The sequence below is a fragment of the Chiloscyllium punctatum genome, chromosome 43 (assembly GCF_047496795.1).
Source record: "Chiloscyllium punctatum isolate Juve2018m chromosome 43, sChiPun1.3, whole genome shotgun sequence".
In the NCBI taxonomy this organism is placed as follows: domain Eukaryota; kingdom Metazoa; phylum Chordata; class Chondrichthyes; order Orectolobiformes; family Hemiscylliidae; genus Chiloscyllium; species Chiloscyllium punctatum.
Window position 1 is genome coordinate 28,623,856 of NC_092781.1, and position 27,243 is coordinate 28,651,098.

The 27,243-nt window shown below is 42.2% G+C and overlaps 1 long non-coding RNA gene across 1 annotated transcript; it reads left to right on the forward strand.

Moving 5' to 3' along the window:
- The first annotated feature begins 1,188 nt into the window (after positions 1–1,188).
- On the forward strand, positions 1,189–6,148 carry LOC140466512 (uncharacterized). Its single transcript, XR_011955214.1, has 3 exons — positions 1,189–1,225; positions 3,444–3,546; positions 5,998–6,148. It is a non-coding gene; the product is annotated as an uncharacterized lncRNA (long non-coding RNA).
- Positions 6,149–27,243: the final 21,095 nt, after the last annotated feature.

Below are 27,243 nucleotides of genomic sequence, written 5' to 3' on the forward strand. Positions count from 1 at the left end.
GCAGCTGAACAGGACATTGGCGAGGCCACTTTTGTAAAACTGTACACACGTTTGGTTGCTCTGTTAAAGGGAGAATGTTGTTAACTTTCACAGGGTGCAGAAAATATTGACAAGGATTTTGCTGGGATTGGGTTGCAGTTATCGGGAGAGACTGAATAGGCTGGGGCCCTTTCTCCAAGCGGAGGAACAGAGGCTGAGTTGTGACATTATGAAGGTCTATAAAATCATGAAAGACATGAATTGGGTAAAGAGCAGAATGTTTTAGCCATGGGTTCGGAGTCCAAACCTAGAGAGCAGAGCCTTAAGATGAAAGGGGAAATATCTGAAGAGGCACTGAGACTAATACTAATTAATTGTAATCCAATGACTCTAATGATGTCATTATTGACGGTTTGGGAAACGTTTATCTGCATGTGAAGAATTTAATTCACTTCTGTATGATCACAAGTTTCAGATGAGTCGTCCGAAAACTGTGAAGAGCCTCAACTCTTTCTAATGTTGTTTCGGTATGAGCTAACTAGATGGTGAGCTTGATTGGGATATTGAGTTGTTAAAGCAAAGTACATTTTTTGTTACTTTCTCACATTTCAAGTCGTTTGTAATACCATTGTTTGGTCTCAGTGTAGAATGTTTCGAATACATTGAGCAATGAACATTAAGTTTGACACAAGAAAACCCTAAAAATGATCTGAGTTGAAACTGTCTCGCGCCGAGTTTCATGTATGGATGGAAAGACCTCCCTGAAGAAGTGGCGGAGGCTGGTACAATTACAAAATTAAAAAGGTACGGTGATGGGTATATGGATTGGAAGTGTTCAGGGCCAAGTGGTCGCAAATGGGATGTGTGACCGGCGTGGACGAGTTAGAACAACAGTTTGTTTTCGTGCTAAGTCACGCAAAATGTGCCTTTTTCTAAACAAATAGTGAACAAATATCGCACAGATTTGGGAAAATAAATTAGCTGCCAAAGTCGGAATGCAGAAACCAGTCAAGCAAAGAAAAAATAACTTTATTATGATCTTAATGAATATTCCTTTTGAACATTTTATTTAAAATTTAGCATGGAGACTACTGCAGATTTGAATCAGATAAAATTGCTGCTAAAATCACCGACTACAAATGGGTTTGGGGAGGCGAGGCAGCATTGGAACAAGCAGTGAGAGAGATAGGACCGATGACTGCTGTGATAAATGCAAGTCTGAAATCCTTTCAACATTATAAAGGAGGTAAGTCGCAGAGTACTGTATGATGTCTTTGAATCAGATTATCGACTGTTCAAGAAAAGGTATTAGAAATCATAAATCTACAGACACATTTACTGTCACTATTTTGGTATTAATATTACTGCAAAGTTCACCGTGGACCATGACCCTTACCCTTGTCCCTCTCTACACTCCTCCCGTGTTACATGCCGTCCAGTTCTGTCAGATATCATCGAGTTAAAGCTAGACTATGCTATAAGGTGAGATCATGAATGGTAATGAGAAATGGACCTGCTCCCATTCGGAGTGATGCAAATAGGTCAAACGTTGTTCTATAGCTAAGAGAACTGACAGTGAGGTGTAACTGTCCTGATGTGCTGCTGAGGACCTGCACATGTCAGCGTTTTATTAATTGTAAATTGAAGACGATACACTCACTGTAGCTGGATTAAGAGGAAGGGCGAGACCTTCGACTTGAAATCTCTTGGCCTCCTGCTGAGAGTCTTTCACTCTCTGCTCCACCTCTTCTCTCAGCAGCTATTTCTATTCTGTTCTTGATCTCCTCTCGTGTGGCGACTCGAGATGACTTGCAAAGACGGTGGTCTGAACAGGGAGGTGGACGCCTGCACAGCTTCCTTGTGATGATGACACAGGTCGTCTCCATTTGAAGGGCCATTCCCTATTGACTCCATCAACATTTCAAATCACGAAACTCTTCTACTGTACAACCCACAATTGGAGACAAACCCGAAAAATACTGAATGCAGAGTGGAGCTCCTTCATTACCCCAGGTGTAGGATTTTGTAAGTTCATAGAATGTGTTAACACACATGGCAGCAAACCGATATTTCACACGGTCAGATACCATGGTCAGTGTCTTCTGCAAATGTCTGGTAAATTATTTCTACACCGAAAATAATCTCAGCAAGATATAAAAACAACAGCAAAAATTATTCAAATATGGAAGAATGTAATCAAGGTCGGACCTTCAATTAAAAAACAGATAGTCTGCGATTGGGTGGAACAAGGAAATTAAATAAGAAAAGGGATGGTGGTCCAGTGCCAGCCGGAATGGACAGGAGACAATTAAAGAAGGTAAAGAAATGTATGCAGAAAGTTTCAGGGCCTGAGGGAGTGTTATTTTTAAAAAGATCACGGGGCCCGCGGGAATAGTTCCATGATTTTAGAGTCACACGTCGACAGGGTAGTGGAAGCAGCATTCGTCAGTGCATTGAGTATATGCTTTGGGATGTCATGTTCCAGCTGCAAAAGACATTGGTAAGGCCAGTTTTAGAATTTTATGTTAAAGTCTGGACTTTATGCTGTAAGAAAGATGTTGTTAAATTTGAAAGGATCCAGAAAATATTTACAAGGACTTAGCAAGGGTTGAAGTATTTGAGGGTTAGAGTGAGGCTGAATTGAGTCAAGCTTAGAGTTTTGCTGGAGAATCATAGCAGGTCAGGCAGCATTTGAGGAGGAGGAAAATCAAGTTTCGAGCAAAAGCCCTTCCTGATGAAGTCGATTTTCCTCCCTCCTCAGATGCTGCCTGACCTGCTGTGCATTTCCAGCAGAAGTCTATTCTGGACTCTGATTTCCAGCATCTGTAATCCTCACTTTCGCCCGAAGCTGAGAAGGCTGCAGCCTTGTTTGCTGGTACGACAGATACTGAAGGGTGAGCTTATGGAGGTTCATGAACAATAATGGGTATGGGACGAATAAAGAGGAGGAGAGTCCAAAACTAGAGGCCGTACGTTTAAGGTGAGAAGGAAAAGATTTAAAGGTATCTGAGGAGCAATATTTTCACACAGAGCATGGTACGTGTCTGGAATGAAATACCAGAGGAAGTGGTGGAGAGTGATACAAATACAACATTAGAAAAGGCATCTGGATGGGTAGATGAATAGGAATGGTTTACAGGGATATTGGCCAAGTGCTGGAAAATAGGACTAGATTGCTTGAGGATATGTGCTCAGCATGGACTATTTCGATCGACCAGTTCGAAGCATTTCTACGCGATAAAGGTCTATGACTCTGAAGGATGTGCCGAGAGGAAGTGAGAATGGCGGAGGCGATGTCATTGGGAAACATTGATTAAAGTCAACAGACGTCATGGTGCGGAGTGAGCACGATCAATTTGAAGACAGTTCGTACAAACAGACATGTCAGTTTTCATGAAACAAAGCTAAATTAACACCAATTAAATATTTCACAGATAAACCATTTAATATGTGTCTCCTTACAGGAGTTTACTATGATGAAAATTGCAATGGATATGTAACCGATGAAGTGCTGGTGGTTGGTTTTGGAATTGAGGATGGAATGAAGTATTGGCTGGTTAAAAACAGGTCCGTACTCTTTGAAATAACAAACACCTGATCACAGACGGAGAAGGGACAGTGGCATGGAATGAATTTCCTGTCTCTTTGCTGCAACCTGTGTATCTGTTCAGCGAGCACGTAACTCTGTGTTTATCTGGAAGTGAATGCTTAATGGTTGTGCTGTCTGAGATGATATCTAAAACTATGTCTGAGCCAGGTATCCCATCATCAAGAAACGCTGCACTTACAAGTGTACGTTTCTTGACTGAAGTATTGCTTCATACAGAGGCAGGCATCAGAGTGTCATTATTCCTGAATCACAATCATTTTTTAAACTTACCAGTACAAAATAAAAACATACTGTTAAAATTAACAGCTATGCACAACAAAAAGCAATTTACTGGGGAAATGGACGGCAAAGTCAGATCCCAAACCCAACTGTCCAACCTGTTCACAGGGAAACAAGGACAAAGTTCGAATCACTTGTCACGAGAGCACTGATGGGATCAGATTAACAGCCCCAATTCTGGAACATAAAACATAGAACTTTACAGCCCAGTACATGCCTTTTAACGCTCGATGCTGCGCCGACCTGTGGAATCAATCTGAAGCCCAAGTAACAAACACTGTTCCATTCTCGTCCATATGCCTGGTCAATGACCATTTAAATATTCTGAAATGTGGCAATACCTCTACTGTTGCAGGCAGAGTTCCAAGCCCCTACAACAATATGAGGAAAGAAACTACCACTGACATCTGTTCAATATCTATCTCTGTTGATTTTAAAGCCCTCCTGCCAGCCATCGCCATTCAAGGAAAAAAAGCCTCTCACTATCCAACCTATCAAATATTTTAATTAACTTATGTGTCTCAATTAATTCACCTCTCAAACTTTTTCCAAACGCAAACAGCCTTAACTCCCTTGGCTTTTCCTTGTACTATCTCCCTCCATAACGGACGATTTCCCAGTAAATCTCATCTCAACCCGTTCCAAAGCATGCACATTCTTCCTGTAATATGGTTACCAAAACTGTGCATATTACCCAGAAAGTGGTTGCAACAGAGTTTAGTACGGCTTGAAGCATGACCTTCTGTTTCCGAAACTGAATCCCCTTAACAATCAAAGCTAACACGCCATATGGCTTCCCAATAACCCGATCAATCTGGGAGGCAACATTCAAACATCGATGTACCTCGACACCGAGATCTCTGTGCTCATCTGCACAAGCACGAATCTGACCATTCGCCCATTACATTGGATTCCTTCCAAACTGAATCACCTCACACTTTACCGCGTTAAACTGCATTTGCCACCTTTCGTCATAGCTCTGCAGCTTATCTACTTATCTCTGCAATCCATATTTCCTTAGTAACTGTCCACAACTCTAACGAACGTAATTTCATCCGCATATTAATCCACCATCCTTCTGTGCTCTCATTCAGTTCATTTATATAAAAATCAACGAACAAAAGTGGATCCAAAAACTGATCGTTGCGGTACATTATTAGTAACTGAACTCTGGAATGAATATTTTCCATCAACTATCACCGTCTGTCTCCTTTCAGCGATTTATTCTATGAGGCGTCGCTGGCTGCTGTTATTACAATCACGGCAGTCATATTTGGAAGAAGCAGTCACATCTTCAGGTCCAGACTGGATACAAAATTTTTGATTAAATAAGTCCTGTGGTTCGGGTGAATACACACACACAGACACACACACACACACACACACACACACACACACACACACACACACACACACACACACACACACACACACACACACACACACACCTACACACATTTCTACATGATTTCCCAGAAGAAACAGTATGTGGGTAGCTTATAAAAAATACACATTGTTGTTTAATAAGATAGATAGTATTACAGTGTAATGGGTGCTGGAATAGTTTGGTAAAGCTGGAAATGTGATTTGGGCAGGGGAACCGGATATGGAACAAATTTTAAGGCCGAAGTATCCTTGCAGTTTAGGAGACACTGGATAAACTGTGCCCAAATCAACTCATGCTCTGCATAGACTCGATCCAGTGGCAGGCAATCTCCAAACGATGATGGTAAAAAAAAACCTGAGAAAATCTCATCTTCCATAAGGCAAGAAGGAAATCTCCAAGAGGCCATATTTCAAGCTCTCACTCGTCCCTATTCACTTTCCCCTTCATATCTACTACAGCTGCAGACCTATCCCTGATATTGATCTCACCTCATGTCATTTTAAATGTTGCAGTGAGTCCATACGTACTGTACAGATCAGCAATTGATGCAAAAGAAAACAATTGTCTCTTTCCAGCCTGATGCAAATTATTCTTTCCAACTCATTATCTAGCTCAGTAATTCCAGAATTCAGTCCCTATAATAATTCCAATTGTATACCAGAGTTAAAACAGCTGCTTCTCCAAATGTGTCCCTATTATCAGCGTTTTGATTCTAACACCAATCGAATTTCTTATTTTCCAGCTGGGGAACAGACTGGGGTGATGACGGGTACATCAAAATTGCTAAGGATAGAGGTAATCACTGTGAAATTGCCAGTTTTGTGCGGTACCCTATCGTGTAACGAGCCAACTGATAAGACAGAGCTGCATCAATCCCAGCTGAATGAAAACCCGGACCATTTCTGATATTGCTGACTCATTCAAGGACATTGCTTTAATTGTCTGCTGCAAATTTAAAAAGTGAAATAATAACGATTTTTGCACATTTCTACCGCTTCATATAAAACCAATGGCATTGTCTCATTGATACATATAGCCACTGTAAATGATAGAATAAATAAATTCTCCAGCTTGTAGAAGACAATAACCTGCATGTACTGCTGATGACCAACAATATAATAAAGGCTGCCAGCAATCATTTTCAGAGCTTGTTTGTTCCAAAGAATGTATTTAGCTTTGTGCCTAATGAATTGTGTTGACTGCTATGAAATATATTGACCAAACATGTTGTCGACAAATGCACAGAAAATGTGAAGAGTCTGTGTTTTTTGACAACAGCACCGTTACTGAATAAATGCAATGGGGTTGTTGAGGACAATAAGGCTTAATTGAACAGAGTCTAACCGGAAACTCTCCTGGAAACAGGTTAAGCTGGCCAGGCTGTAGAATGGGAGTGTCCCGATGAGATTCAGTTCAGACAAATGCGAATATGCAATTTCACCTATTGATTGGTACTGAATGGAAAAACTGGAAAACTGAGTACTTTAAGTATGACAAAGCAATACTGGTGGAGAATCGTAAATGACAAAAAGAGGTCACACACAGATCTTGTGAATTAGACGAATACTGGTTTATTTCTGACGATATCATGGGCAAGAGATATTGCTAGGAGTGGTACAGCATGGACATACTGCACAGATAATTCCAGGATTCTTTATCCCGTGCTGTAGATACAAATAGCGTGCATAGTTTTACATCCGTGTTCACGTCGTGCATTGTTAATTCCAAGACAATATGAATTAAATTATATTGAATGGAAAACAATGTAATTGTAACAGGGGTGCCCGTTCCTCGTTTAGTGCAGGTGCTCATCTCCAGTATCCTCGTTTCAATTCTTATGCAGGGTGGTGTGCAATCTTCCGTCGTATCAGGTGTCACTCAGTCTAGGGAGGCTTTGTGGAGTTCAGTACTTGAGGAGACTGGGGATGTCCTTTCATCACTTCGATAGAGATGATGCTATTGTGAGCTAGGAATACTGTTGTCAGATCATCTCAGGAGTGTATTCATTGAGTCTGGAAGCTGTTTAGAAAATGGCTTGTTTTGCTGTTTTATTACTGAGCTCGTTGTAGTCAAGTTGAGGTATTTTGCGTATGTTGTGTTTAGTTAATAACCGACATGGCTTCTGCAATCATTTAGTGGGCACGCAGATTAGTTCATTTTCTTTTCTCTGACAATTCCTCCTTTTTTTGTTTTTGTCTGAGAACTGGGTTTGAGATGAAGAGGCTGTGTCGCAAGAACCAGAAGGTTATCTGACGCCGTTGGGGCAGCATCAGTTGGGTTGTATTTGGAGTCCGAGTCCAAAGCTGCATATTCCGTGTCGGTTGCAAAGTTATTGTTCGAATGGGCCTTCATTGATCCATGGTAAAGGGGCGGGGGTAGCACCTTGGAGCACAAACGCTGGCGATTTAAACACATTTTAATAGCCATGCAAGAGGTGCGGTATCGACAATGATAGTAATGACAAATATGAATCCCTGTCGCAAGGCTGTGCTCCAGGACAACTGTCACAGTTCTTGCCCAGTTCCATAGGTCCCATTTGGTTTTTGGTTGAGCAGTACAGTGGTAGTGCATTGGATATGCCAGGCTGGGTTACTGATGTCCTCACTGGGGTTGGGTAATTAAGTGCAGCAATTGGAAACGATGAGGGTGCATGCGCACACTGTCTCGAACAGCAGATAGTCCTGGATCATCCAGTTTTGCAGGGTGCCATTGGGGATGCCAACAGTTTTGACATTCAGCTGGTCGTTGGCTACCTCCTCCAAGGTGGGGGCCAGCTGATGAGTTTTTATTTTGAATCGAGTATTTGGGTGAAAGGATAGAGAGAACCAGGTCAAGTTCGGTGAGGCTTCGCTTCCTGTGATATGGTGGTGTCGTAAAGGGAAATACTGGGAATGATATGCAAATGAGACTGCACCGCATATACAACATAACAGCTTCTAGGTCAGGATAATGAAAGTTAGGCTTTGTGGCCACAAATAACATAGATACCATTACAGAGTCTCAAATTGTCGGTCTGGAACTCTCTCTCGGGTTTGGTGTTTTGGCTGGTAACGTTGAGGACGTGAAGGATCAGTAAACTGTATTCTCCCGTGGACCACTTTGCTGCGGGAGTGAGGAGCAACGAGTTCATGCACTGGCGCCAGCCGGCATTCCATCTGATTGGATGGCTGTTTTTGAGGCTGATAGATTACAGGGGTTTGCACTGTCTGGTCGAGTCTCTGAGGGGTAGTGCCGGGGTATCGTTGGAAAGGTTGCATAAGCGAAGACCTATCCCTAAAATTTGTTTAATGGGTACCCTGCGGGTTTCCAGTGGGCCAAACATTTACACCCGTAACTTTCCATTCCCGATGACAAGCTGAGAGAGGTTACTTCAGGGACTTGTCGCGTTCCAGCCGCCATTGATTTCTGATTTGTTGAAGGGGATGGGTTTCAGGGGAATTCACTCTTGGGAGTACATGGAGGCATGAGCGCAAACACAACATCTAATCTGCTTGACCCGTAACTCGTGAACACCTAAAATTTCTCTTTACCTGCTCCCAGTTCCAATCATCCCGTGGCAGGATGATCAGGGTGAGGAGATAAATGATTAGTATAGCGGCCATCAGCTAGAATTTCCTCAGGGAGCGGAGCTGACTTTGGTTGTGTTTCCTGTTTGTTGCTGTTTGCGGTGGAGCTCGCTTGCAGCAGGTCTCATGCTGGATTTCTATTCAATTTGACAGTTGTCCGGGTTGTCAGAAACAACAGTCATGGGTCTTTCTAATTCGATGAGAAAATCGTTTTCCAGTGAATTAATCATTATGTAGTGAGAAAGTGAGGACTGCAGATGCTGGAGATCAGACCTGAAAATCTGTTGCTGGAAAAGCAGAGCAGGTCAGGCAGCATCCAAGGAGGAGGAGAATCAACGTTTCGGGCATGGACCCTTCTACGGGAATGAGGAGAGTGTGCCAAGCAGGCTAAGATAAAAGGTAGGAGAGAGGGACTTGGGGGAGGGGCGTTGGAAATGCGACAGGTGGAAGGAGATTAAGGTGAGGGTGATATGCCGGAATGGGGGTGAGGGCGGAGAGGTGAGGAAGAAGATTGCAGGTTAGGAAGGTGGTGCTGAATTCGAGGGTTGGGACTGAGACAAGGTGGGGGGGAGGGGAAATGAGGAAACTGGAGAAATCTGAGTTCATGCCTTGTGGTTGGAGAGTTCCGAGGCAGAAGATGAGGCGTTCTTCCTCCAGCTGTCGTGTTGATCTCTTGTGGTTGGAGGGTTCCTAGGCGAAAGATGAGGCGCTCTTCCTCCAGCCGTCGTGTTGATCCTTCCATATCCGCTGCAAATTCACCTGCACCTTCGCACACATCATTTACTGCATCCCCGAACCCGATTTGGCCTCCTCTATATTGCGGACATAGTCCGCCTACTTGCGGAACATTTCAGAGAACACCTCTGGGACACCTGGACCAACCAACCCAACCACCCTGTGGCTCAACACTTCAACTCTCCCTTCCACTCCACCAAGGACATGCAGGTACTTGTACTCCTCCATCGCCAGACCATAGCAACACGGTGTCTGGAAGAAGAGCACCTCATCTTCCGCCTAGGACCCCTCCAAGCACAAGGGATGAACTCAGATTTCTCCAGTTTCCACAATTCTCTTCCCCCCACCTTGACACTGTCCCAACCCTCTAACTCAGCACCACCTTCCTAACCTGCAATCTTCTTCCTGACCTTTCCGCCCCCACCCCCACTCCCGCCTATCGCACTCACCTTAACCTCCTTCCACCTATCACATTTCCAACGCCCCTCCCCCAAGTCCCTCCTCCATACCTTTTATCTTAGCCTGCTTGGCACACTCTCCTCATTCCTGTAGAAGGGCTCATGCCCGAAACGTTGATTATCCTTATCTTTGGATGCTGACTGACCTGATGTGCATTTCCAGCAACACATTTTCCGGTCTGATCTCCAGCATCTGCAGCTGTATTCAACGCTAGCTATGTCACAGATGATGTAATGTATGCACGAGCGAAATCCACGTTATTATGAAGTGGAGGTTGACCCCCGAACTACGAACTAAAAGTGTTACTAATGTTTAGAACAAATTTCCTGTAGAATCCACTCAATTGTAAAACTCGTAGTACTTACTTCTTTGAGGATGGGTTTGCGAATTCCTCGATGGCCTTCACCTTCATGTTCCTCAGTGTTATCACCCACTTCCATTGCTGTGCCCGAAGAATGCCATTTCCAATTTCACAATTCGTGGTTTTGCAAGTTTATGATCAATGTCCCCTGCCATAGACTTTCATGGAACATTTTCAAAATCTATCAGAATTGCTTGATTGACCTGTTGAGACATGTTTGTAAATTTGCAAGTCACATTCCTGGGCCATATCAATTTGTTCAACATTCCATCTCTTTCTTCGGATTATATTCCCTTATTCCTTACCCCCTCCCTCAGTCTATCGTCTGCAGATAAGCTGACCTAGGAGCCAACAGTTCTGAGGAAGCGTCAGTCGACACGAAACGTGAAACCTGATTTCTCTTCACAAATGCCGCCAGACCTGCTGAGCCTTTCCAGCAACATCTGTGCTTCTTGTTTCTGATTCACAGCATCCGCAGTTTTTTAAATCGATTTTTATTCAATGATACCATTGTCATCAATAATACTGATGCCTGCTGCATATCTCAGAGTTATAAATTACATTTACGCCTCCTCTTTGATATGTATATATTTACAATCAGCCTGCCTTAAAATTCAGTGTGGATGGTTGGAATTATTTCGCAATTTCACAAACCTATATTTCAACACTGTCTCCAGGCCTGTCAAGTTCGGTTCATTCCAGCAATTTGTCCTCTGAGGCAGCAGTTTTCACAACTGTGCAAGACGATTGCAACACATAACACAAACACTCTCCATATGCACATACAGAAACAGACACTCAATTGAAAATCTGAATCTACTTCTATGACATCATACTCATTCAGTATCTCTACCTCATGCAGCACGGTGCCTCAGTGGTGAGCACTGCTGCCTCACAGCTCAAGGGACCAGATTCGATTCCAGCCTCAGGCAACTGTCTGTGTGGAGTTTGCACATTCGCCCTGTGTTTGGAGAGATTTCCTCTGTGTGCTCCAATCTCCAATCACAACACAAAGATGTGCAGATTGGATTAATTTACCATAGTGTTCAGGGATGTGTATGTGAGATGCATTAGGGGAAATGTAGATAAATGGGGTCTGGAAATGGGTTTGAGTGGATTACCCTCCAGACGGTCGTTGTGGATGTGTTGGGCCAAATGACCTGTTTTCACAGTGTAGGGATTCGACGGAAGTTCGAGACAATAAAACATTTCAAATGAACTTCAGTTCCAAGAAGCACATGTTGCAAACAATGCAGCCTATTCGACTTTTGAAATAAGTACAATTCAAACAAATGATCCCAACACATTATATTGTAAGTTGAATGCCCAGTCCCTCAATCTAATATATATTGAGTAATATCATCCAAAAAACAGACACTCTCCAACAAGTGCTTGAGGTTCAACTCCAGAGTATCCCCCAATCTGTAATGATTCACCGAACAGTAGAGATTCTTTAATGATACAAACTATTCAACAAAGAAACTGAAATTGAACCACCTTCACATCGAGCTGACATGGTCCTGTGATGTATAAATTCCAATAATGGGTTAATGTCAACGAACCCGGTCCTCCGAACAGGTTGTGCAAATCCAGACGTTATTAATAGTGCAGGTATGTCATCTAATGCAGAGATCAATCTTCCAGTGGCTTTATACCTGGCAGCAGCAACTTGTATCAATCCCATTGTCTAAAGTATTGTTCAGGGTGACTTGCACACTGTCCAAGTCTGCACCAGTGCATTGTTGGGGAAAGATGTCAATTACTTGACAAAGAACGTGACAAGATCAGTTTGTCCAATTGTTTCCCATTAGTAACATGAAAGGAGGTCTCAGCAAATCAGATGTGACATACCATCCTCTCAACTATGCTCAATTACTGCAGAACTTGCTGAAAGGAAAAAAATTTGTTCCATTTGGCTAATGTGGATGAGCGAGATCAGGAAATACACATACTATGGCGAACTACTCATGACCTGGAGTAAGCTATTAAATAATCACAACATCGAAGAATCCAAATGCATCTTAAATCAATTGCAGCCAGCGGTAAGTCTCAGGACTGTCAAAGCAGGAATCATACAAGATTGTTATTCTTGATAGGGATTACAATTATCACACCTTGCCAATTCAGGTGTCCCTCAGCCCAATGTGCTCAGTCGAACCATACCAAGTGATGCATTACATCTTAATAAATGAGGAATTATCACATTTGTCCATCTCGACCAATGATGTTCAAAGGTTGTACGATATTAGTGACATCTCAGAACCCAAATCAACCATGTCCACGTGCTTAATGAGCTGCACAACTTCCAGATTAGCAGTGATCATTTTCAAATAAATTTCACACGACAAAAGTGTCAGAAAATAATTAATTCCGACGAAGCCAATAATGCTCTATATACTATTGATAATAAGTTGCGGTTACGATTGTTAATCGTCCCACTATGTTGATTCTGACAGTTAACTGTGACCGAGAAATGCATTGATTTTTATGTTTATATGCGTAGGTGATATGTATACATTACCACACACTAGAAATGAATAATTTAATTTTCAATGAGTAATTCAAAACTATTATAGTTCACAATTATCTACACACATGACTGGCTTCCGAAGCTGTTTCAAAGACCATTTCAGAATCAACCGGAATGTTTATATCTCTTTAATGACATGTAGACCACGCCCGGTAAGATATGCAAATTTCCTTCGAAGAAGCATGTTCGTAAACTAGATGTTATTTTGAGCTGTTTCAATAGTTACATGATATCCATCAAACTAGTTTAATTTTAATTAAATCTAAACTTAATTGTAGATTTTATTGAATTCAATTTGACGCTTTCCAAACTTACTTCAGATTTCCTTTTTCATTTTGGATGAAGTATTCGATGGGATAAATACCATTTGTACCCGAAAGTGACAACACAAGTTCATAAGGTGGTAAAGAAGGCAAATGCTATGCTTTTTGACATCGGTATGATCCTTCACTGCGATAGTTGGCCAGTCATATTGTAAGCATGTAAGATTTGAGCCACATTGGAGTATTGCGTGCAGTTCTGTTTGAAATTTAGGAAAGGATATGAAGACTGGGTTTCGCGTGCAAAAGTGGTTTACAAGAATATTTCATGGATCGGAATCCAGTAGTTATCAGTAGAAGAGGGATGTACTTGGATTAATGACCTCAAGAGGTTTCAGAGGCCAAGGGAAAACCTGATAGAATTGCAAAATGTTGGGATGAATTAATAGGGTCGATAGTCAGAGCCTTTATCACAGGGTGGAAATGTCACATAATAGTCTGCATAGTTTGAAGTTAGTGGGGGAGGGGGGTGGAAGAATTAAAGGGGGATTTGCAACAAAAAGTCTTTTTACACAGCACGTGAACAGGGCCTGGAATATGCTGCCTGGACAAATGTTAGAAATGGATACGATAAGGACACCAAAGAATCTTTCAGATAGATGCATGAAAAGCCAACGAATTGGCAAATGGACAATGTGCAGACAAACTGTGTATGTTTAGAACGACGACATGGACAGCAAACACTCAATGGGCTGAAGGGCCTTCATGTGTTTTTGTACATTAGATTCACTGTAGTGTGGAAACAGGCCATTTGGCCCAACTCTCCAAAGAGAAAGCAACCCAGACCCATTTCCCTTCATTTAATCCAGACAAATGCACCTAACACTACGGGTAACTTAGCATGGACAATTCACCTGGTCTGCCCATCTTTTGGATTTCGGGCGGAAACCCTTGCAGGCTCAGGAAGAATGTGAAAACTCCACACAAATAGTCTCACGAGACGGGAATTGAACCCAGCTGCCGGGAACTGTGACGTAGCAATGCTAACCCCTGAGCCATCATGCCAGCCCAAGTTCTATGTTTTATATTCTTCTGTGGAATAGGCCATGAATCTGTTGTTTTGGTTCAGAACTTACAAATTTTTGGGAGGAATGAAATGACGAAAACTTTGATGAAACGGAGCTCTATGTTGACCAAGGAGGAATTATTGCCGAGTGACTACATTTTATCTGTAGAAAACCAAAGGTTATGAAAAATGTGTTTTTGAAACTGGATTTTGAACATCTCAAACATTTTCCAGTTCTAGTGGGGATTCATCAAGCTGAAATGCAACTTGATATATTTTTTTCACAACATCACTGAAACGTAGTGTGCTGTTTCAAGATGCTGGCCAGAGTGCTGGCCACCTTTTCAAGATGTTGTAATGTAAACTGTGTTGATATGTATTATATGTTGAATAAATTATGTGCTACATTAAATATGAAGTATGATACATAACTTCAGTGTGAGGTGGGTTGCTGTGATTTCAACGAATAATATTGTAGTTTTCCACATACCTGAAAAAATAATTGACTTTTAACAATTATTATTCTTTTGCAATCATTAATGACGTAAGGTGTGCTGTTACTTTAAGACAGTTGAAAGCTAGCAAGGACTCAGAGAGGCACAGAGCCCAGAACAAGATAACAATGTAACGTTTGATCAGAACAATTAGCACGGGCTGACCTGCTGTGAGACAAAAGCAAATGCAAATTCAACCAGTCAGTTTGAATTATGCCCAAGACACAAAAATCTAATCAAATTTGAATTTGGTATTTTGCCAATATTAAAACCATGAAGTGATCCGATGTTTTGGGGTATAAAACCAGAAAGAAAACTTGATCAGTTGAGAGAGAATTGCCAACATACTAGCAAATGTAGGCTGCTCATCAGAACTCTCTGAGAGTTACCTGTCTGGAGATGGAATTTGCACAGTAAAAAAAGATGCACACCGACCCTGAGAGCAAACCGACAGAGGAAGATGCCAAGAGAAGATTCAACAGCTGGCTGTTTTTTGAAATTTGAATTTTTCAGCAAAGCTTAATCAGGTGTTTTTTCGGACCAGTATTGTAGAGGGGAAGGTAATCGATAGGGTGAGATATTTGAGTTGTAATCAGTTGTTAGTTAATGTTTCCTGATAGACTTTAAGCAAAGATGCTAATTTTTCCTTTAAATAGTGACTTTTGGGATAGTTCTTTGCATCTCAAATGTTCATATTACCGCATGGGGTAAATCTTATCTGTCTTGCTCATTTAACTTAGTGAGCCGGAGGGGTGGGGGGGGGGGGGGGGGGGGGGGTGGTTACCTCGTGTCATAAGACATAATCATCGAATCACCCAATAAATAATAAGGCCTTTGGACCATCAAGGCTACTCTGCCAAAACTACGGTCTATCAACTCTTCCCGCTTTCGAGTATGTCATCCATAGACTTGAATGTTATGGTTTATCTGATGCTCATTCAAGAATCCTTTTTCTCAGGATTGTACAGTTGGTCGGCTGCTTTACTAGGATGAATATTTCCCCGACCATTCTCATTAACCCCCCCCCCCCTCCCAGTCTCTCAAATCCTTTGAATTTCTTCGTATCACTCATGGATTTTATTTATATTTGTCTTAAATTGTTTTCCAAACCATGAAAGTACATCATAGATCTTTCTCGACAAGAATAAATCTTACTTTTGTTTTTAGTCTGCATTAAATTTATCTTGATGATTTTGCTTTCTGGGACATTGTGACAATTGTTGGTCAGGTAGGAGCAAAGCCATATGAGTTGTACCTTAAGCAGAATGAGAACTGAATCCCTCCGGTAATGATTGCTCATTCTGTTGGGGCAGGATTAAAGTAATATGGTTGGAGGAGGTATCCCGAGGGATGAGTCATCAGGGGAAGATACAGAGTAAGATCGAGAAAAAAACATTCCGGAAATAAATTAGGAGGTTCTAATAAGTAGAAAGCCAGTCACGGTGAAGCGAAATTGAAATTGTTAAGATTGAATGATACATATTTTCTAGCAAGGGGTCTGAAGATCAAAGACGGAGGATTTGATATCATAAGTTAAGAGACAGGATTGAAGTCATTAATGTCAGTGAAGGCAAGCAGAGGGATATGTCGGTCAATCTTCCAGAATGTACAGGCTTCAAGCAATACAAAGAAGCAGTGAAAATTGGAGGGCAAGTCATAACATTGATCAGTGATCAATTTCCACGAGTACAGAATGATAAAGCATGAAGAATTTCCTCAAATGAATTTATCCAATTAAAAGTAAATAAAACAAACCAAATGGAGCAATTACATCACTATGGAATGTACTATATGCCCTCTATTGCTTCGGGAAAAAAAATGAGTATATATGTCGGTAAATTTCCAGGAATTGTCAAATTCATATGGAGCTGGTTTGGCGATTTCAACTTTCCGATTATTAATTGGAATAATGATAACGTGAATGACTTCGAGGCAGGAGAATTCTTAAAGTCCATCTAGTAGTTCACAAATCCACTATAATCAAGGAGAAAGTGAGAACTGCAAATGCTGGAGATGAGAGACTCCGTTTGAATCAAGTTTGTATGGAAAACAAAAGACGAGAATCAGACTGGAATCGAAGTTCTAAATGAGGGGAAGACCGCTTTACATAAAGTCATGTGAGGTTTGGCAAGAGAGGACAGGAAGAAGACTTTTTCTCGACAAGTCTGAAAGTGTCGGAAAGTTTGCACATTCAACAATAAAGTGAGGAGAGTACATGCCAGGATGTTCAATTAAATAAAAATCGTGAAACCCTCAAAATCAGTATTTTCTACACATCCTTAGCGTCAATACTGTTCGCTGAAGACAGCAGAACTTATAAAGGAGTATAGAATGATCAAGGGAAAACTTAACAATAAGATAAGAGGAAAAACACAGACGTGAAAGAACAATGCTGAGAAAACAAAGGAAAATCAATGAACTTTATTCGAACTTTCAGGATACAACCAAAACCAGAGAAAAATAGATTGCATTCAGGACCACCGTGATAATTCGTATCTGAAACCAGATGATGGAGGTAGTGGTCTCAATATCATGAGTGAGAGGAGCGATATGGGAGAGAAATCAGAGAGAAAAAAGAGTGCAGCGAAAGCCAAGTGAGAGTTGTAGGGGATTTTTAATTGGGGGATAGGTAGAATACCTTGTAAGGAGGATCACAGGTCTCATACAGTCTGTTGCCTACCCTAGTTCGGCAGAGGGACATCGCTGACCGGCCTGAAAGGAGATTGAGAGGGTGAAGGATGATCCAGTTGCTGTGGTCCACTTTGGGACCCCTGTTTGGGGATTATCAAGGCCTCGAAAAGTAATTAAGAAACGGGTACTCAAGGTTTATAATCTTTGTGTTACTACCTGAACCACTTGCAACTTTGCTTAGTAATAAGAAAATTAGTCAGTAAACACATGGCTCTTGGAGTGGTGTGGGAAGAGGGGTTCCATTTCATGGGCTATTGTCATCAATTTTAGAACGAGGGAATCTGACCTAATGGGATGGTCAACGTCTGAACCGATACAGAACCAGTGTTGCAGCGAAAAGGACAAATCGGGTGGTCACTTGGAATTCACACGAGTGCATTGGTGGGGAGGATGGGAGGGGCAAACGACAGCGAAGCAGCAGGTTTGCATGAGTGCAGAGTTTAATTCCGTAGCGTTTAACTACGCAGAGTTTAACTAAGAAAGAAGTTGAAAGGAAGGACAACTCAAGAGATATTATTAATAGAGATGTTACAATTCAAAAAGAGGGTATAAAAACTACAAGAAAGGCACTTTGCATGAATTCTGTTAGCATTTGAAACAAGGTTAATGGCAAAAATCATTGAGAAGGAATATGATTTAGTCGCCATTACAGAGACATGGTTGCCGATGATCACAACTGGGAGTTTAATATCCAGGTGATTCGGACGCTTCAGAATGACAGAAAAGAAGGGAAGGAAGGTAATGGAGCTCTCATTTTTAAGGATCAGGGCGATGGTGAGAGATGATGTAAGTTCTGTGGAAAATAAGATTGAATTCATTTGGGTGGAGATTAGAAATTCTAAAAAGACAGTGAAAGGCATAATTTGTCGGCCATGAAATTATAGCATCACAGTGATGTACACAACGAACAATGATGTAACATTTGCATGTAAAAATAGTATGGAAAGTATTATGGGATTTTTAATCTACATGTCGATTGATTGAACCAGGTCAATCAAGGTAGCCTTGAGGAGGAGTTCATTGAATGTATCCACAATAGTTTGCTTCAACAGTCTGTAACGGAACGAACAATGGAACAAGCTACCCGAGGTCTGGTCCTATGCAATGAGACAGGAATAATTCATAATCTCCTAGTAAGAGATCCTGTTGGTAGGTAAGATTGCAGTATGGTTGAGTTTAGAATACAGATGGAAACTCAGAAAATAAAATCCCACTTCAAGGTCACATACTAAAACAAAGGAGGCTACAATAGGTTGAGGGAGGAGATGGCTAAAGTAGACTGGAAGCAAAGACTTTAATGTAGATCAGTTGACGAACAGTGGAGGACTTTCAAACACAATTCTTCAAAGTGCTCATGAAAAGTATATACCAGCGAAAAGGAAGGACTGTAGGAAAAGTGGTAATCTGCCATGGATGCCAAAGGAAACAAGGGAGGCTATCAAATTGAAAGTGAAGGCATACAAACTGGCAGAGAACTGCCCGAATCTAGAAGATTGGAAAAACACCAAAGGACAACAAAAAGCCACAAAAAAGAGATAACCGAAAGTAGGATAAATTATGATAGTAAACTAGCTTAGAATGAAAAGACTGAGAGCAAAGGTTTCAAGGATATAAAATGAAAAGTTGTGGCACAGGTAAACATTAGTCCTTCAGAAGACAAGAAGTGTGATTTAATAATGGGATATGAGGAAATGTGTGATACATGGAAAAGCTTTTTTTGTCAGTCATCACCGTGGAGGACACGAATAACATATCAGTAATTGTCAAGGAGGGTAATGTAGGTTAGGACTTACAAACGAGCATTATCACAAAAGAAGTAGTGTTGTTGAAGCTAATGAAGCTAAACATAACACAACTCTACTGGTCCGAATGAAATGCCTCTTAGGGTATGAAAAGCGATAGGGACGGAAATACCAAGTGCACTTTTGGTAATTTTCCAAAATTCAATGGACTCAAGGGCAGTTCCGGAAGATAGGAGAACAGCAAATTTGACAACGATTTTGTTTTTTAAAAAGAGGTAGACTAAAGATGGGGAATTATAGGGAGGTGATATTAACTTCAGCAGTGGGAAAAATACTTGAAGCTATTATCAAAGAAGAATTAGCAAAACACCTAGATAGAAATTACTCCATTGGACAGATGCAGCATGGGTTCATGAAAGGCAGGTCATCCTTAACTAATTTACTGAAATCCAATGAAGACATTTCAAGCACTGTGGACAATGGGGAAACAGTAGATGTAGTTTATCAAGATTTCCAAAAGCCATTCAACAAGGTGCCTCACAAAAGGCTGCTGGATAAGATAAGGTTGTGTGGCGTTATGGGCAATCTGTTAGCATGAACAGAGGATTGGTTAACTAACAGGAATCAGAGTGGTGATAAATGAGCATTGTTGGTTTGTGATCAGTGACGAGTTTTGCATCTCAGGAATCAGTATTGCGACCACAATTATTCACACTTTGTATAGATGGTTTGGAATTGGGGACCATGTGTAGTGTGTCAAAGTTTGCAGAGGACATTAGTATGAGTGGTAGAGCAACGTGTGCAGAAGACTGTGAAAGCTTGCAGAGGAACAAAGATGGTTTAAATGAGTGGACAAACATCTGACAGAAAGAATGCATGTTAATAAACGTGATGTCATCCAACTTAGTAGGAATAACATTTAAAAAGATTATTATTTGAATGGGAAAAATTGCAACAAGCTGCTGCGGAAGGGACCTCAGTGGAATTGCACAAGATATACAGAAGGTTGGTATACAAGTACATGAGGTAATTTAGAATTTTGTCCTTCATGCAAATGGGCGTGTATGCTACAGGGTGCTGTTGACGCCACTGTGTGCACTTTTGGTCTTCTTAATTGAGAAAGGATGTACTAGCTATGGAGAGGGAGCAGAGGAGATTAATTTGTTTGATGCTGGAGTTGAAGGGATTGACCGATGACGTGAGGCTGAGGTTACTGGGAATATATAAATTGCAGCTTAGAAGAATAGTGGGGGATCTAAAAGAAACATATCAAACTATGAGATGAATAGACAGTATCAAATTAGAGAGAATGTTCCACTGGCAAGTGAAACTGGAACAAGAAGGCATAAACCTCAACGTTAGCGGTAGCAAATTTGAGACTAAATTGAGGAGGAACTTCTTCATCCAGAGGGCAGTGAATCTATAGAATTTCTTGCCCAATGAAATGGTTGAAGCTTCCTCATTGAATGTCTTAAAGCGAAGATAAATAACTTTTGGGAAAGTAAAGGAATTAAGGGCGATGGTGAGAAGTTGGTAAGTGGGGCTGAGCCCATGAAAAGATTAGACATGTTGTAATTGAATGTCTGAGCAGGCTCAATGGGCCAGTTGGACTATGTGTGCTCCTTGTTCTTACTTTGTTATTGTGGTTTACACTGAATCTGAAAATGGGAATGGGGCATGTTTAAGGGAGGACCTCTGAGTGAAAGATCCTCTCGGATGCTGCAATTATAACATGATTGAATATAATATTCAGTTTGGGAGTGAGTAATTTGCATCAAAATCAATTATAATGAAATGACGGTCAGAACAGCGAAGGTAAATTGGGCAGATAAATTAATAGGAAAGGTAGCAAATGACTTCAATAGTGAAGGAGTGCTGCACTGTTGGAGGGTCATAACTAAGGAATCACCATATTGTGGGAGGATCAGTACTTCGGGAGTGCTGTATAGTTGGAAGGATCACTACTAAGGGAGTGCTCTACTATCGAATGCTTAGTACAGTACTGTCTCAGGACAGGAGAGATGCAGTGCCGCACTGTCAGGGGTTAGTATTGAAGAAGTGCCGCAGTATTGGAGTGTCCCTTTCGATATTGGTCGAACTCTGCTCCAAAGGTTCCCGATTGAATTTGCTCGCACTGCTTTTTCAGGGAGAATGTTCGAGACCCCAAACCCTTCATCAACCCTGCCTCCCTCACACACTAAGGCGCACGTTACAGGCCTGAACACCTCGATGGACCCTGTCTTACCAACACTCTCAGGCAGCATGTTCAGACCCTAAATCCTCGATCGAATCTGCTTTCCCCACATTGTCAGGCAGCATGTCCAGACGCTAAACCCTCGATTCCCCTGCCTTACTCTCAGGCAGTGTTTTGTGGACCCTAAATCTATTATTCCCTCAGGCAGCATTTTCATACCCTAAATCCTTGAGAAGCACTCTCAGTCAATGTGTTCAATATCTTAACCCTTCAATTGGCAACTTTTAAAAAAAAACATTTGAACAAATACATGGATAGGAAAAGTTTACAAGGATTCGGGCCAGGTCCAGGGAAATAGGGTAACCATGGATTGACAATTTGGTCGACACGGGCCAGTTTGGGCTGAAGGACCAGGCTCCGTGCAGCACAACTCAATGAACCTGCCTCGCCCACATTCTCAGGCACTATGTTACTGATCCTCACCCCTCAATTGACCTTGTCCTCACCACACTCTTCGGCACATTGTGCCTGTCCCTAAATCCTCAATTCACCCTGCCTCCTCACACACTCAGGTGAAACGTTTTCAGGCCCCAACACAACGATTGATCCTGCCTGGCCCACACAAAATGAAGCTATCTTACTGAGACTTTGTGGGTGGCACTAGACTGGATTGATTTGTTTCTAACGCCTTTACTGCCATTCGCTTTAAGTCTGTTGCTCAATGCTCTGACAGTCAGACACATTATAGTGATCAGTCAAGTTTGGAAGAGGCTGACGGTAGAGAACAAGGACCGAATCAGAGACCCAGAGATGGAAGACAGAAGGAATTCTGTGATTTTGCTTTTCACCATATCTCGGAGCTTCAACTACCTGTGTTCAGTCGATCATTTACATTTTTCATATTATGTCTTTCAAGGATTTAATCTTGTCGATTACCTGCTGATTCCATATGACTTTATTATAGTTGGTTTCATGTCATAAAGCGTATGTTGCTGCACAAAGACATGATTGTTTAGGTGCACAACGAAGAACGGTCATGCAATAAAATAACTGCTAACATGAATTCCTTGAATTATGACTAAACAAACTCCTCAGTGTAGTCCACAGGACGGTCCCACTGTTTCCAGGTTATGAAATAATCGTTGTTATTCACTCGTGGGATGAGGGTATCACTGGTTGGGTCCAGAACATGTTACCCTTCCCTCGTTGCTTTTATTTTTGAGAACGTGGCAGTGAGCTGCTTTCTTGAACTGCTGTAGTCCACGTGCTGTGGATAGACCCACAATGTTGTGAGGGAGGGAATTCCAGGATTTTGATGCAGTATCACAAAAGAAGTATGATATATTTCTTAATCAACAGGGTCAGAGGCTTGGAAGGGAACTTGCAAAAGGTTGGTGTTCCAATGTGTTTACTGCCCTTGTCCTTCTTTAGAGTCTGCAACACACTCTAGATGGAAATGCACGCGAGGTTGGAAGGTACTGTCTGAGGATCTTGCATGTATGTCTGCAGCACATCTTGTAGATGGTACACATTTCTGCTACTGAGGGTTGGTGTTGGGGGAATGGATGTTTGTGGATGTGGTGCCAATCAAGCAGGCTAGTGTCAAGCTTCGAATGTTTGTTGTAGCTGTACTAATCCAGGAGTATTTCATCGCATTCTGACAGTGAGTTCTTATCCCACTTTAGGGGTAGAGTTTAGCTTGGAAACTATGAATTTCCCATCATGTACAATTCATTTGGATTGTACAAAGGAAATGGATTATCCTGCCGGGTAATTCCTATCAGCTTGGAATCCTCTGTCAGTCTCCAATAACATGAAATCCTTTTTATGGTGTTGATAAAATTAAACAGAATAGTTAATCAGGATATGTTTCACTATTAAATACATTGTCTCACTCCTCAGTAAAAATTATCAGAACACACTCACCGGTTAAGTGATAAATAAATGTCTGGGCTCCTTACTTTTCAGCCATTAAGTTTCCCAATTCCAATTCCAATCCCAATGCAGTCTTAAAAGCAATTTTCTGTCATGCAGTGAACGGTCGAAATAGTGCAAACAAAGCTCCCTTGTGCTGAAAGTGTCTCATTAGTCACTCGCTGCTGGCCACCACACTACTGCACATGGGGTGCTGAAGGTTGAAAGCACTCAAGTATTCAATCATGGAGGGAGTGGAGGAGGGCAGCAGCTCACAACACCATCTAAACTAACAACACTGTTTATGCAAATACACATACACACACACATACACACACACTGGGAGACACAAATACAAGACAGTTGTGGAAAGGGTTGCAACTGGACGTAGACGTCTCAGTGTGGAACATCGTCGTTGGGGGAAATGTTGTGCTCCCTCTCGAATTGGTAAATGATTCGTGTTTGTGCAGTGTTCATGACATTATATACATTATATAGAATGCTTCCACTGCACCGACGCAAAAGAGAATTCTGAGTTTTCTTCCCAGATCCTACCAGACTGCTCTGCATTTCCAGCATTTTCTATGTATGTTTCTGATTTATGGCATCCTAAATCTGTATGATTTTTATTTTGCAATGTGAGATGCACACAGACTCTGATATTCCCGCCTCAAAATCAGCTACTTATGCAGTGATGTGGCTGTCCAGTACAAGGTGGTATTTTATCACTCCAAGCACAAGCTGGACAGAGAGAGAACATGAGAGAGGCAGACAGGATTCAGTCCAAATATATTAGAGATCCCATTCACAGAGACACTGCCACGGAGAAACACACACAGATCTGAAAGAGGGAGAAAGGGAGGATAGAGACAAAAGATGGATAGAAGGACAGTGAGAAAGGATAGAGAGAAGGACAGAGAAGGCGGGAGAGAGAACAGAGAGAAACAAGGACGGCAGAATGAAGGGTGTTTCTCACTATCCCAGTTACTCCCATCGCTTGTGATATTTTCTGACACTCCTCCTCTCCTGGGGTTTACTTCTGCCTGGAAATGTATCAGCGTGTCTCTACGTTTGTCACAGAGTCATAGTTGTACAGCACAGAAAACTCTGAGGTCCAAATTGTCCATGCCGATCTGATAACAGAAATTACTCTTAACCCATTTGCCAGCACTTGGCCCATATCCCTCCAAATCCTTCCCGCTCACATTCCGATCCAGATGCCTTTTAAATGTTGTCATTGTACCAACCTCCACCACTTCTTCTGATAGCTCGTTCCATAGACACACCAAACTTTGCATAAAAATGTTGCCCCTTAGATCCCTTAAACGTTTTCCTCATCTCACCTCGAAACATGCCCTCTAGTTTTGGACTCACCCACCCAAGGGAAACGACTTTGGATAATCACCCCATCAGTGCACCCCATGATTTTCTAAACCTTTATATGACCACTCCTCAGCTTCCGGTGCACCAGGGAAAATAGGCCCAGTCTATTCAACCACTCAATGCAGCTCAAGCCCTCCAAAGCTGACAATGTCCTTGTAAATCTTTTATAAACCTTTCAGGTTTCACAACATCCTTCTTTAAGCAGGGAGACGAGAATTGCAAACAGTGGCCTTACCAATGTCCCCAAATATTATGCCAAGCCCACTCTCTGAGGTAGAGTTAAGTGAGTCTGTGTGGACTGACTTATAAATATCAGATGGCTTTAACGCTAAGCAAGACCCCAGTGCTAAAATTACAGAAGCTTCACGTCACAATGGCTGTCCTCTTAGGCTCCTCATGCAATGATCCTGGTCCTGTGCGATTGCTCAGGACATTCCGCGAATGGCCTCATTGACTAATCTTTCTGTGGAGACCACTACTTCATCCTGTCCTACATACTGCATCTCGTGCTAACTCCTCTATCTCTCTCATACGACAGACCCTTCCTTCCTCCCTCCCAAACCCAAATAAAACACTCCACCCTCGCTCAATACGATCGAGCCGTTTCACTGACCACATGAATTCAATGCAAGGTTCCAGTCTTCAGCCATCCTGGGCACACTGTCATCAGGAGGTCACTTCATGCCCCTTCCACTCCCCCATCCTCTGTTGAGAAAAATAGTGGTGGTAAAACGAAGGACAGAGGCGGTGTAAGGAGGATCCCACTGCATTAACTGCACAGCTCTCTGTGTCACTGAGTCCATGTCTTCCCAATGCTGCCTGTCCAGTCAATAGGATAGAGCAGAGGAGTCAAAGGATAAAAGCGTGAGAAAATGCAAGGAGAAAAATGAGAGAAGGACCAACAGATAGAAGGAGGGAGTGCGAGAATGAGAGAAGGGCAGGCAGAGAACGGGAGGGAGAGATCGACAGTGAAAGCCGGGGGGAGGGGGGGGGGTGGGATTTGGGGAACGCAGCAGAATGTCCGACAGGTATAGGATGGAAGAGGGGATGGAGGGAGGGAAAAGAAAGGAAGAGAAAGAAAGAAGGTAAGACAGAGAGGAGGAGAGAAATCCCAAGGAGAAATGTAGGGCAGTGAAAGAGATTTGCAAACACTGAGAGGTAGAGCTAAGAGAGTGGGTGTGCCACTGCAGTGCAGACAAAATCGTCTACAGACACAAACAACAAAGTCCCATAGAGCTGAGAGACAGATGCAGAGAGAAATGAGCAAAGATGTTAGTTTTGAAGGGATTGAATGAAGAAGCATTCCTGGAAAAAAAAGATGGCGAGGTGACAGGGAGGCCATAAGTTGTAGGAAAGGAATCTGAAAGGAATTTGAACAAGGGTGGAGAAATAAAGACGGTGGGGTAGGATGGGGATTGAAGAAAAGATGCAGGAGAGACTTCTGGGAAAGTGGAAATTGAGATGAGAGCTGTAGTGACAGAGGGAGTCAGTGATAGCTGTTGGATAAGACTATGCAGCAGCCCCTGCGCGATCTTTTATTGCTATTTAACACGACCCAAATTAGAGCTCAACCTTGGGGGTAAAATCCCAGAGACAGCCTAAACCCCTCATTTCTCTTCGCTGTGTGTTTATGAACGACAAGTAAAGAGGAGGTGTTCAACTATTCTCTCTGGTTCCATCTCTTGTCTGATGATTCTTTCTTTCGCTGTATTGTCAGAGTTTCAACTCCAATATCTGGCCTCTTCTGTTTCAATTTGGAATGGTCTTATGTTCTTAATGCAATCCTCCAACTCTTGGCCCAAAAATTGTTGCACTCTTCTTAGAGTTTAGGAGTAAACCAACTTTTTCGGATTTGAGTTCAAGATTTTGAGTGAGAAGTGAAATCTCTTCGAAGCTGCCCTTAGTCTCTCAGTGCAAGGTGGAGAAGGCCAGTCACGAGGAAAAAGATAGCAGGCCCGATGTGCTATCTTCTCCAGCGCAGTTTGTGAAAGACACATGGGAGGGACGAATTTCCCTCACTGGCTTCCCCTGCTCTCCCTTCTGGCTCAGGCGGGGCGCTAATGGGCTTGCTCCTGGCTCCAATCGAGTTGAGAGCTGTTTATAATTGTGTTGTACAAGGGAAGCCCCCTGGAATGAAGTTTGTTAGCTCTTTTGGATAGAGAGCTCGTTTGTAATACAGTGTGATATCAACAGTGTGGGTTCAATGCCCACAACCAGGGGTTATCATGAAGGATTCACCTTCTCAAACTCTCCCCTCACCTGGGGTATGCTGACCCTCTGATCCACCAGCCACCATATGAAATGTTGTTAGACCAAACAGGAGAATAGTCACATTGATGGGACTGAGTGTGGACGGTTCTTGTCCCAATGGAACAGGGATCATCATAAAATGGAACAGCAGAAGGAAGTGATTCACTCCCAAATTCCGCTCCACCTTTAAATCAGACCATGGCTGATATGATCACACTCAACCCAAATTGCCTTCCCCTGTCCCCCATCTCATTACTGAATAAAATTCCTATCCTTCTTGTTCGAAGATCACATTTCCAGTTCTCAAAGACGCTTACTTGGAGTGGTCACAAAAATAAATGTG